Source organism: Aotus nancymaae, unplaced genomic scaffold (assembly GCF_030222135.1).
Source record: "Aotus nancymaae isolate 86718 unplaced genomic scaffold, 86718_ANA_hifiasm-v0.15.2.pri h1tg000036l, whole genome shotgun sequence".
Classification (NCBI taxonomy): Eukaryota; Metazoa; Chordata; class Mammalia; order Primates; family Aotidae; genus Aotus; species Aotus nancymaae.
The window spans coordinates 93064244-93077187 of NW_026988450.1; the positions used below are offsets into that span (position 1 = coordinate 93064244).

A 12944-nucleotide genomic window follows, 5' to 3' on the forward strand; every position below is an offset into this window, starting at 1 on the left:
GGCTGATTCATACCCAGCAGTGGCCACGATGGGACTGACTTCCTTCCATGACGTTTCTCACACTGCTGGAAACACAATCGGCTCAACCCTCTGCCCAGAATCACTCCCGGCTTTGGGCCACACCCTGGTGATGGGATCCACTCTCCTCTGCCCCAAAGGGTACGCCCGGGACACCCCAAGTGTCTTCCAGTCTTATCCCTCCCATGGCTGCAGTGTGGAGGACAGCTCTCTCCCCAGGATGCCAGGCCCCATGCGGTAGTCCCAGGCTCCCCTAACCCATAGTGACAGCCTCAGGAGCAGCCTCTGAGTGTGGCTGATTCACAGACACTGGGCTTCAAACTGGGGCAGTGGCTAGAACACTCTGGTACCATGCCCACTTCCAGGCATCGGGTCCCATGCTGACACCAGGCTCAGTGCCTGCCCAGGGAAAAGGGCCTGGGTGATGGCTCAAAAGCAGGAGTGTCCCAAGGATGGGTTCCCTCTGCCACTGGCCAGCCTGGGCTGCTGTCGGTCTGCTCTGCAGGACAGCAGCCTTCAGCACCCCACACAGCGGCATGCTCATGTCATATACCAGGATGGGCTGTGTCCCCACCCAAATCTCATCTTGAATTATAGTTCCCATAATCCCCATGTGTCATGGGAGGGAATGAGCAGAGATAAGTGAATCATGGGGGTGGCTTCCCCCATCCTGCTCTCATGATAGTGAGTTCTCATGAGATCTGATGGTTTTATAAGGGGCTTTCCCCTTCACTGAGCTCTCATTCTTCTCTCTCCTGCCCCCAAGTGAAGAAGGACTTGTTTGCAGCCTCTTCCACATGACTGTTTCCTGGGCACCCCCCAGCCATGTGGAACTAGAAGTCAATTAAACCTCTTTTCTTTATAAATTGTCCAGTCTTGGGCAGCATGAAAATGGGCTAATATAGGCATAAAATAAGAAATGACAGTCAGGCAAGCGAAAGGAAGAACCTACCAAAAACCAAGAGAGAAGGAAAGGGGCTGCAGCAGCAGACCCTCAGGGGACCCGGGTTCAGAGCCAGCACGCGTAGAATGCAAACTGCCTGTGACTGACGTTCATGACACGATGAGTTTCTACAGATGAAGGAAAACGTACAGCATGTGTAAAGAATTAAGTGGAAAATCTTCCTCTAAGGTGACACGAGAAAATAAGAAAAAAAAAGAATTAAGTGGAAAATCTAAAATGTAAAAATAAATCCCTGAAATTAACATGTTACACAGGTTTAAGAACAAGCGAATGCAGAAAGACGGAGGGACTGAGCACAGGACGGGCAGAGGACAAGGCCTGGCAGCACGGGGCGATGCCTGGAGAGGCAGGACTGGGAGCGGGACAGGGAAGGCCTGCTGGGTCCATGCCAGGAAGAGTGAGGGACAGAGAGACAATTTTTTTTGTTTTTTGAGACAAAGTCTCCCTCTGTTGTCCAGGCTGGAGTGCAGTGGCGCAATCTCAGCTCACTACAACCTCTGCCTCCCGGGTTCAGGTGATTTTCCTGCCTCAGCCTCCCAAGTAGCTGGGATTATAGGCACCCACCACCATGCTCGGCTAATTTTTGTATTTTTAGTAGAGATGGGGTTTCACCATGTCGGCCAGGCTGGTCTCGAACTCTTAATCTACCTGCCTCAGCCTCCCAAAGTGCTGAGATTACAGGCGTGAGCCACTGCACTTGGCCAGAAGAAACATTTTTAGACAGATCAGCTGCCAGTCTCTGCAGCTAGAAGAGGGCACCCACCACCATCAGGGGAATGCAGAGCTTGGGACACCGAGGAAAACCAGCAAGGGTAGAAGGAGCTGGTGGCACCACTGGCATGCACACGGGCTGGCCATGTGTACTGGATGCCACTGCCCTGAGCCTATAACTTAAGACCTGGCAGGAACGAGAGAGAGGGTGCACAGACCCAAGAAGACAGAGCAGAGCGGCCCTGAGGGGTCCTGAGCACGCAGGCCACACAAGGGTACTGGGCAGGGGCCTGCAGGCTGTGGGGTGCATTGAGACTCACGGACGCACAAAACCAACGGTGATGCCAAAGGCTGCCTCCCTGGTGAGCAAGGCGTGAGCCTGCGCTTCCTTGAACACTTTTCTGCACACACGTGTGTGAGCTAACACGTTTGTAGAGAAAGAGCAACGTGCCTCACGCTGTGGGGTAGGCGGCCCTGAGCAGCCACATGCGGCAGGGACAGAGCTGCAGGGATTGCGGGGACCGGGAGTGAGGAGTGACTAGACTGGGTGGGGGGCAGGTTCTCGCTGAGCCATCTAGAGAAACTCCGCCCAGGGCCCGATGAAGGGGAGGGTACAACCCAGCAGGGCTGGGAACCCAGGCTGGCCGCCTGATGCCCATGCCTGACTCTGTCAAACCCCGTGAGGGTCAGACTTGCAGCCGAAGGCGGCATAGGGACGCACAGAGCAAAGCCTCAGCAGCCTCGGCTGGGTGGCCTCAGCCACCATGGGCAGGACTTGTCTGTACTCACCACACGATGGGAGTGGCACGTCACCTCTGTGGCCCTCCCAGCGAATTGTGGTAACAGTCAGGCACGTCCAAGCAAGGAGTGCACTATGCAATGCTGGGCCAGCCCTCCTCCAGGCCACGCAGGTCACCAAATGCCAGGAGAGGCTGAGTCCAGAGGAGCTATGGGGACGCCAGGATCAATGTCATGCGGGACCCGGGGACAGAAAAAGGACATCAGGTGCAAACCTAAGACCCTGAATACAGTTGGATTCAGTTAATAACAGTCACTGCAGGGGCTCGTCAACTGTAAAGGCGCCGGCAGTGCAATGGTGAAGGTGTCAGTGGTCAGAGGACCCTGGGGACACGGAGCCTCCATGCTGCCTGGGCCATTTCCATGTAAATCTAAAACTGTTCTAAAATAAGAAGTTTACTTTAAAACAGTAAGTAGTCTCCACATTTAAAAATGTTAATTTTATACTCCATAAATGATACAAGCAGCACAGTCGGCCTCACTTTACAGCCAGCAGCTGCTCCTCCCTGCAGCCTGTCCTGGCAGGGCCGACCCTGGGGCAGGAAGTCACGGGCCAGCGGGGCTCGGGGACAGGAGCGCCCAGAGCAGGGCAGCAGGAAGCTTCCTGGGAGGGTGAACTCCTCCCACACTAACAGGGTGGGGCAGAGCTCCACCTCCTCTTCTTGAGGACACTGACTCGGTGACCACGAGGAAGCTTTGGCAAAACCCAGGAGAGCCCACCACCTCCCCAACTAGGCCCCCTGACCCTAGGGATTCCCATGACCCCATAATCCACGGGCAACCAGGTTCTGGTAGGGGCTGGTGCGCAGGGCAGAGGGCAGCTCCCACACGTGCTGGCACACGCCACCATCCTACTCAGGCACCTGAAGCCAGGTCCATCTCTATGGCCTGTGGCAGAGACACCCAAGATGAGCTGGAGGCCTCCACACTGATTCCAGTGTGAATCAGCAGCCCCCGGCACAACCCAGGCGTCTGCAAGGTGGGGGCTCAGGCCAGGCCCTAGCTCCTCCAGAAGCCTTGGGAAGAGGAAGGGACAAGGGCTGCAGGCTGAGAGACACAGAGGTGCGTGAGGAACCTACAGAGGCTGAGACACATGGGAGCCCCACCCACAAGAGGGGAACAACACGTCACTGCTGCCTTGGGGCCTGGGCCCACAAGGCCCTAACCCTGGTGCCAACTTCTAGCCCTCCATGCTCCCAACTGACATGAGGCCACCGGGAGTCTCTCGCCTGTCATCCTGCAGAACACAGGGCCAGCCTGGTGAGGTCACCAGGGACAACACGTGGCACATGGGACAGAGGTCAGAGAAGGCTTCCTGACAGGGCCTGACAGAAGATGCCACCCACACTGTCGTCAGGACACGGCCATCTCCGGAAGACGCCATCCACACTGTCGTCAGGGCACAGCCATCTCCAGAAGATGCCACCAACACTGTCATCAGGACATGGCCACGTCCAGTGACCTTGTATAGCGGCCCTTACAGGTCACTTGTGTTTTCCCACCACTGGTGATGACAGTTTGGATGCTCGTCCCCAAACCTCAGGTTGAGATATGATCCCCAGGGTCGGAGGTGGGGCCTGGTGGGAGGCGCTTGGGTCGGGGGCAGGCCCCTCACGGCTTGGTGCTGTTCTCTCAAGTGAGAGTGAGTTGTTTGAAGTGTGTGGTGTCTTCCCTGGCCCTTGCTCCTGCCTTGCCGTGATCAGAAGCTTCCTGAGGCCTCCCCAGAAGCTGAGCAGAAGCCAGCGCCATGCTTCCTCCACAGCCTGCAGAACCATGACCCAATTAAATGTCTTCTTCATAAGACACCCACCATCAGGTGTTCATAGCAATCGAGAACAGCTTAGCACAAGTGACCACAAGGCCAGTCTGCAGAAGGCTGGGGCAGCAGCGGTCACCGTGTGACATCTCAGCACGGGCCAAGGGTCTCCTTCAGCTCCAGAAACACTCCAGCCCCCACCCAACCCAACCTGCTGCCCAGCCCTGCCTGGGCACGGAGCCAGCATGGAGACCCCAGCCAGGGCCGAGGCTTGTCTCCTGCTGGTCCCCGGCAGTGAGCCTTGTCAACACCCCCAGGGCCCAGCCAGAGGGTCGGGTCACCCTGACCCTCAGCCCTCACCCCTGCTCCCTTGGTCTGCTGCTCTGCCCCGTCCAGGCCATTCATCATGCTGAAGATAGAAGGAACTCCCAAAACTGCGACCTGGTCACTGTACCCTTGACACCTTCCACAGCTGGCACTGGCCCTGGAGTGGGGCAATTCCTGGCAAAGCCCCCATCCCCTCTCTACTCCTCAACCTGGCCAGGCTCTGTCACTTTTGCTCCATGACCTCCCAGAGCCAGGCAGCTGTGTAGGCCTCAGGTGCAAGGCCAGAGGCTCATGGTCACCCAGCAGGCACCTTCCCTGTGCAGACACCTCCTCTCCCCAGCTGGAAGGAGACTGGAGCCTGATGGACAGCTGCTCTGTGCTCCCGTGAGCACAGACCTGGCAGGGGAGGGTGGAGAGTGTGAGGGGCACCTGCTGGGATGCTGAAGAGGACAACGGCAGATGCAGCAGCCTCAGGGCACCCGAGGAACAGGAAGCTCCTCTCCGGGCCTGGGGGGCATGGGGGCAGCAAGGCCACCAGGAAAGGCCTGAGGTCTGGGCTCACCTGACCTAATTCAGATAAATGGACCCTCCTGGCTGGTCCACAGGGAGCAGGATGAAGGCTCCGGAGGCTATTGGTGTTGGGGGGCAGAGTGTGTGCCAGAAGACAGGTGAGGGGCAGGGGAGCGGAGCAAGGAAGGGCAAGGTTTTTGGCCCGAGCACCTGGAAGGGTGGGGCTGTGTCAGGTTTGGGGTCAGAACTCAGGGTGCACACTGAGGACAGGACCACGTGGACCCAGTTCAAACGTGGAGAGCAGTGAGGTGCCCTCGGCATCAGCACAGCCTTCCTGCCCAGAAGGCACAGGCCCCACGTGCCAGCGCGGCTGGCGGCTTCCCCTGGATGGCGGCGTCGCCTCATTCCTCCGGGGAGCGCTGCCTGCTCTCCTGCTGTCTCCTCGCTTATGTTAGATTTTAGCAGAACAAAGTTGAGATGCTCCCAAAATAGATTTTCTGAGCACAGAGAAGCTCAAAAGCAGAGAATCGAACATTCTATGCCCTAAAAGAAGCAATACCAATTGTTATTTTTGTTTAAAATGCATTTTCAAACGAATGTAATGGGATAATTCGCTCTCAACAAAGAATAGCATTTTATTCCCTTTTTAGTGCACTCTGCATGCGTGTGGGCAGAACACCAGCTTCCTCAGAATACTCTGGGCACCTCCTAGGGGATAGCATTGAGCCCAGACCTTCAGGGAACCTGAGGGCAACAGTAGCATGGAGGATGCTAGGCCTTGGGGAGTCACTGCCCTGAACAAGTCACAGACTTCAGAATGCAGAGGGTGGCCTGGCCTCAATGATCCCACAGACTGGCTGGAGCTGGACTGCAAGGGTGGAGGGGGTGCAGCTGGTGGCCCTGCAGGCTGGCTCTGCATAGGGCGAGGTGGGGAGGACAGCATCATGTGGATCAAGGAACTCGTGCCTCGAGCCTCTACCACAGAGGGTCAGCAGCAATCCACGGATGCAATCTGAGGTGTGTCGGAGGAAGATTTATTTGGCAACAGTATTTAAAATGAATTGGGAAGAGAGAATAAGTCATTTGGTGACAGAGGTGGGGGAATGCAAGAGGTCTACGATCCCCAGCGGACTGAGGGCGGGGAAACCCCGAGTGCTGCCATCAAGGCAGAAGCAACCTTCCTGCAGCTCCTGTTTCTTGGAGGTGTCTGTTTGCAGACAACGATCTGCCCACGTAAGCCTTTTCTGATGAACGTAATGAGTGCCACGTGCATGCCAGACAGTTTACCAGGTGCTAAGGACACAAGCGTGAACAAGAACATTCCCTACCCTGCAGACTTATGCAAGGGTGTGGAGCCCACTCAACGGGGAAAGGAGAGTCTCTTCAACAAACGTGTGGGTGGACGTCCACCTGCAAACAAATGCAGCCAACCCCTGCCTCACACCACACACAAGCATTAATCCAAAGTAGATCAAAGGTCTCAAGGTAAGAGCTGAAATGATAACACTCTTAGAACAGACAGGGCGACGCTACACGACCTCGGATATGGCAATGGAATATGAGCTATGACATTAAAAGCACACACAATAAGATAAACGACGGAAAACTAGATTTCATCAAAATTAAAACTTTTGTGGCCACCAACGAGAGAGTGAAAACACAGCCGCAGGATGGGAGAGAACACCTGCAAATCATCAACGTGATGAGGAACTCAGATACACAAAGGACTCTCCTAATTCAATAATAAAAGGGTAGGAGCCTGGGAGGTGGAGACTGCAGTGAGCCCTGATCTACTGCACTCCAGGTCTGGTTGACAGAGTGAGATCCTGTCTCAAAAAGAAAAGAAAAAAAAGATAGTCCGGGCACGGTGGCTCTCATCTGTAATCCCAGCACTCTGGGAGGCCAAGCTGGGTGGATCACCTGTCGGGAGTTCGAGACCAGCCTGGACAACATGGAGAAAACCTGTCTCTACTAAAAAACAAAAATTAGCTGGGCATGGTGGCAGGCACCTGCAGTCCCAGCTACTCGGGAGGCTGAGGCAGAGAATCGCTTGAACCTGGAAAGTGGAGGTTGCAGTGAGCTGAGATCGTGCTTTTGCACTCCAGCCTGGGCGACAGAGTGGGAATCCATCTCAAAGAAAAAAACAACAATGAAAAAACAGTTTAAAAATAGGTACCTGAACAGACACATCTCCAAAGAAGATACAAATAGCCCATCTACATAAAAAGATGCTCATCATCATTAGCCATAGGAGAAATGCAAATGAAAACCACAAGAGACACCATCTCAAACCCACTGGAATGGCAATAATAATAACGCAAAAACCATAATAACAAGTGTTGTTAAGGATGTGGAGAAACTGGAGCCTTTATACATTGCTGGTGGGAAGCGGGAACATTAAATGGTGTGGCCATTGTGGAAGAAAGTTTGGTCGTTCTTCAAAAAGTTAAACATACTGGCTGGGAGCAGTGGCTCACATCTGTAATCCCAGGACGTTGGGAGGCGGAGGCAGGCAGATCACTTGAGGTCAGGAGTTCAAGACCAGCCTGAGCAACATGGAGAAACCCGCTCTACTAAAAATACAAAATTAGCTGGGTGTGGTGGCATGCGCCTGTAATCCCAGGTACTCGGGAGGCAGAGGCAGGAGAATCGCTTGAACCCAGGAGGCGGAGGTTGTGGTGAGCCTAAATAGTGCCACTGCACTCCAGCCTGGGCAACAAGAGCAAAACTCTGTCAAAAAAAAAAAAGTTAAACATACAAAAATCAGCCGAGTGTGGTGCCACGCACCTATAGTCCCAGCTACTTGGGAGGCTGAGGCCTGGGAATCACCTGAATCTGGGAAGCAGAGGTTGCAGCCAAGATCGTGCCACTGCACTCCAGTCTGTGCAACAGAGTGAGGATTTGTCTGAAAAAAAAAAAAAGAAAAAGTTAAACAGGCCAGGTGTGGTGGCTGTAATCTTGGCACTTTGGGAAGCTGAGGTGGGAGGATCGCTTCAGCCTGCGAGTTGGAGGCTGCAGTGAGCGGTAATTACACCTCTGCACTCCAGCCTGACAAGCACCAACCTTTGTCAATAATAATAATAATAATAAAAAATGTTAAACACAGAGTTACCACCTGACCCAGCAATTCCACAACCAGGTAATGAAAATGTGTTCACGCAGAAATCTGCACACCAACGTTCGTGGCAGCATGACTCATCATAGCCAAAAAGTGGCAACAGAGCAAATGTCCTTCACCTGACGCAAGAATAAGCAAATGTGGCCCATCCCTACAAGGGAATGAACAGCCCAGGGAAGTCCAGAGGGCGCCCGGCATGGCCTCAAAGGCCGGACAGCTGCGGGGCCCTCTCTGCACTGTGTGTAAAGGAGAAACCTGGAACCCAGCCGTGGGTGTCAGTGGAGCAATACTGAGGTGCCACATGAGGACACATGAACCACAGGGAGGCTGGGAAGGAGAGAAAAGACCCTCGATGAGGCAGGTGTGGCCGGGCACAGGACAGGAGGCCAGCAGGACCAGACGGATGGGCAGAAGCAGGCCCAGCTCCTTACAGAGCCCAGGACGTGAGAGATGTGGTGCCCCTCACAGAGCACAGGCAGCCTCCATGGCCAACCTGACTATACAAAGATTCATAACCTTTTACATGCAAAAGCCACTACAAATAAATTAAAACTGATTTTGGCTTTTTGGACACATTTAGTGGAACATTTACAATATAAATTACAGACAAAGAGCTCATGTCTTTAATATACAAATTTGAGCACGAAAAGATAAAAAAAAAAAAACTATAGAAAAATGGGCAAAAGATAAGAGCAGGCAATTCACAAAGTGTACAGTAACACATCAGCGATCATAAGAGCCCCAAAGCCCAAGCTGCCCAGAAACCCCAGGCACACGCCCAGGGATCTGGCGAGGGTAGCGGTCGACAGGCCCCGATGGCCGAGGTTGGTGCTGCTCGCAGGAACCCCAAAGACAGCACAAGCATCAGGCCAAGGCAACCTTCGACCTAGCAGTACCTCATCAGATGCACCTCCCAAAACACAGAATTACACAAGCAGACTGCAGCATTACTTGTAATTGCAGAATATTCAAAATTACCCACAAGGCCAACACAAGACTGGGGCACACACACACCAGAGGCCCAGGAAGCTTCAAGAAAGGAGGAGGACAATCTCGATGGTCTGAGAGGAAGTGATGTCGGGGAGACGTTTTCAGTGGAAAAAGCAAATTGTGCAAAGAACACATAAACCAGGATACCATTTGTGTAAGAAGGAGAATAAGAAAACATACCAACATCTGTTTATTCTTACAAACAGAAACCCAGGAGATAAACTGAAAACAAGACGACTTTCTGCCTGCAGCAGGCAGGCGGGGGCCCTGGCTGTATGTGCCTGTGTATGGTTGGGGCTCTGGGGGCATGCGGATGGCCTATATATTTAAAAGACGAAATTATAGCCGGAAGAATGGGAAGGTAGAGAAAAAATCTCTAACTGAAAGTAATGAACCAATGGATGTCAGAACCATAATGAAGAAAAGAGACAGAGCTAATCTAAACAACTTATGAGCACAGGCCGAGTCTCTCCTGCATTCCTGAGAGAAATGTGCATGTGAGGGAATGCAAATGAACCCTGACTTTTTTTAGTGCATATATTTTTGTAGTGAAATGGGTGAAGTAATTCTGAAACAATTTTAGACAAATTAGCAGATGAGCAAGTGAGTAAACGTGCTGGTGTTCTTGGGAGCCAGGAAAGAAAAGATGTGACGGAAGAGGAGACCACGGAGCAACTCCCTGTGGGAGGAACGGGACTGCAGCACCGTTGTGCTCAGTGCTCAGCATTTCCAGGATGCGTGTGTGTAGAGGCGTGCATACGTGCTCGTGTGCCCGTGTGCATGTGTGTGGAGGTGTGCGTGCGTGCTCGTGTACCCGTGTGCACGTGCGTGGAGGCGTGCATGCGTGTGTACCCGTGTGCATGTGCCTGGAGGTGTGCGTGTGTGCTCGTGTACCCGTGTGCACGTGCGTGGAGGCGTGCGTGCTCGTGTACCCGTGTGCATGTGTGTGGAGGCGTGCGTGCTCATGTACCTGTGTGCACGTGCGTGGAGGCGTGTGTGCGTGCTCGTGTGCCCGTGTGTGGAGGCGTGTGCGTGCTCGTGTGCCCGTGTGCACGTGCGTGGAGGTATGCGTGCGTGCTCGTGTACCCGTGTGCATGTGCGTGGAGGCGTGCGTGCGTGCTCGTGTACCCGTGTGCACGTGTGTGGAGGCGTGCGTGCTCGTGTACCTGTGTGCACGTGCATGGAGGCGTGCATGCTCGTGTACCCGTGTGCATGTGTGTGGAGGCGTGCGTGCTCGTGTACCTGTGTGCAAGTGCATGGAGGCGTGTGTGCATGCTCGTGTGCCCGTGTGCACGTGTGGAGGCGTGTGTGCGTGCTTGTGTGCCCGTGTGCACGTGCGTGGAGGTGTGCGTGCGTGCTCGTGTGCCCGTGTGCGGAGGCGTGCGTGCTCGTGTACCCGTGTGCACGTGCGTGGAGGCGTGTGCGTGCTCGTGTACCCGTGTGCACGTGTGTGGAGGCGTGCGTGCTCGTGTGCCCGTGTGCACGTGCGTGGAGGCATGTGCGTGTGCTCGTGTGCCCGTGTGTGGAGGCGTGCGTGCTCGTGTGCCCCTGTGCACGTGCGTGGAGGCGTGCGTGCTCGTGTGCCCGTGTGTGGAGGCGTGCGTGCGTGCTCGTGTGCCCGTGCGTGGAGGTGTGTGTGCGTGCTCGTGTGCCCGTGTGCACGTGCATGGAGGCGTGCGTGCGTGCTCGTGTACCCGTGTGCACGTGCGTGGAGGTGTGCGTGCTCGTGTACCCGTGTGCACGTGCGTGGAGGCATGTGTGCGTGCTCGTGTGCCCGTGTGCATGTGTGTGGAGGCGTGCGTGCTCGTGTACTTGTTTGCATGTGCGTGTGTACGTTTGTGTATCTGTGTGTGGAGGCATGCGTGCATTCTCATGTACTCACGTGTGTGTAGACATGTGAGCACTTGTGTACCTGTGTGAGTGTGTGTGGAAGTGTGTGCACGGAAGTGTGTGCACTTGTGTACCTGTGTGTGCCTGTGTGCGTGGAAACGTGCATGTGAGCTTGTGAACCTGTGTGTATGTGTGTGCCTGGAGGTGAGCATGTGTGCTTGGGTGCCTATGTGTGTACATGTGCACACTCCTGCATGATTTTCTAGTTCTGTGTGCTTAAGAGGCCAAAAAGCAAATCCACTGCAGTAGTACTGAGTGTTCTAAGAATCCAGACCTTGTTCTCTAAGACTGGTCGGTATTCCCTAAAAGAAACCAGCACTCCCCAGACAAACAGCTGATTCCAGGGCTGCACAGGGCAGTTGTGCCAGGAGGAAGCACTCAGAGGAATGAGGACGTCATGGACACAGGAGCCAGTGAGACGCTCAGGGGCCTATCTGGGCACATGGGCACCAAGCCAGTGAAGGGCAAGAGCAACATAAACCCCGAAAAAACCCAACGGAGCTCAGAGCCCACACCAATGAACAAATGAATGAATGAATATATGCCCTCTCTCAGGGCAGCACTGAGAGAGCAGTACTCCTCAGGTCAAGGCCGAGTGCTGATCGCAAGTGTGGAAGGTGCGTGGGCTCTGGGAAACAAGGTTATGCAGAGTCCTGGAAGGACCAACCATGCAGAGAGGCACAAAGCACCAGACAGGGAGCTGGGGCCAGAGCGCCTGCAGGTGGCCAGGAGGCAGCAGCTGCACCGAGGAGAGCACAGACGAGGCTTCCGTCGGGGTCAGAGGTCACGCTGCCAGGTGAGGGGCAGATGGACAGCAGTGTCTGCAGATGCAGGGCCCAACACCACCTGCGTAGTATACTCCTGAGAAACTGTCAGACAAACTCAAACCAAGGAACTCTCTATTTTATTTATTTACTGTGACACGGAGTCTCACTCTGTCGCTCAGGCTGGAGTGCAGTGGTGTGATCTCAGCTCACTGCAGCCTCAACCCCTCGGGTTGAAGGGAGATCTCCTCACCTCAGCCTCCCGAGCAGTTGAGACCATAGACACCTGCCACCACGCCTGGCTAATTTTTGTATTTTTTTTAGAGATGGGGTCTCACTAGGTTGCCCAGGCTGGAATGATCTATTTTAAATAGGGTGACTATTGCCTTAAAAATATCAACGTGACAAAAGGTGTGGAATTCCTCCAGATTGAAAAAGGCTAAGGAGCCAAAGGCAGCTGGGGCAGAGCCGGCCTGGAGGCACGGGGTGCTGGCTGAGCTGGGACGGGCCGGATTTACTCTTGGGCCGGCCTGGAGGCACGGGGTGCTGGCTGAGCTGGGACGGGGCCAGATTTACTCTTGTGCCGACCTGGAGGCACGGGGCGCTGGCTGAGCTGGGACGGGGCCAGATTTACTCTTGGTAACAAGCGTCCTCAGCTACCCAGAAGACATCCTGAGGGAGCACACGGTCTCAGGCCACAACCCACCCCAAAAGTATTCACAGGCGACAGGAGCAATGCTAGCCACAGGGTCTCTGGGCAAGGGCACTTGAGTAATCATGGGACTGTTCTTATTCTTGCAACTTTTCTAGAAGCATGAAATTATTTCCAAGCAAAAGTCTACAAATTAGGGCTGAGCAGTGGCTTACGTCTATGAGCCTAGCACTTTGGGAGGTCTTGGCCTCCCAAAAGGATTACTTGAACCCAGGAGTTTAAGACCAGCCTGGGCAAGACAGAGAGACCTTATCTTTATAAAAAATTAAAAATCAGCTAGATGTGGTGGTGCATGACTGCAGTCCCAGCTAGCTGGGAGGCTGAGGTGGGAGGACTGCTTGAGCCCAGGAATTCAAGGCTGCAGAGAGCTATGATCGCACCACTGC

At 54.3% G+C, this 12944-nt stretch overlaps 1 protein-coding gene across 3 annotated transcripts in view; it reads right to left on the reverse strand.

Annotated features, from left to right (window-relative positions):
- ARHGAP39 (Rho GTPase activating protein 39) overlaps positions 1-12944 on the reverse strand; it is a 145064-nt gene that overhangs the window by 48654 nt on the left and 83466 nt on the right. The gene's annotated exons all lie outside the window — the stretch shown is intronic.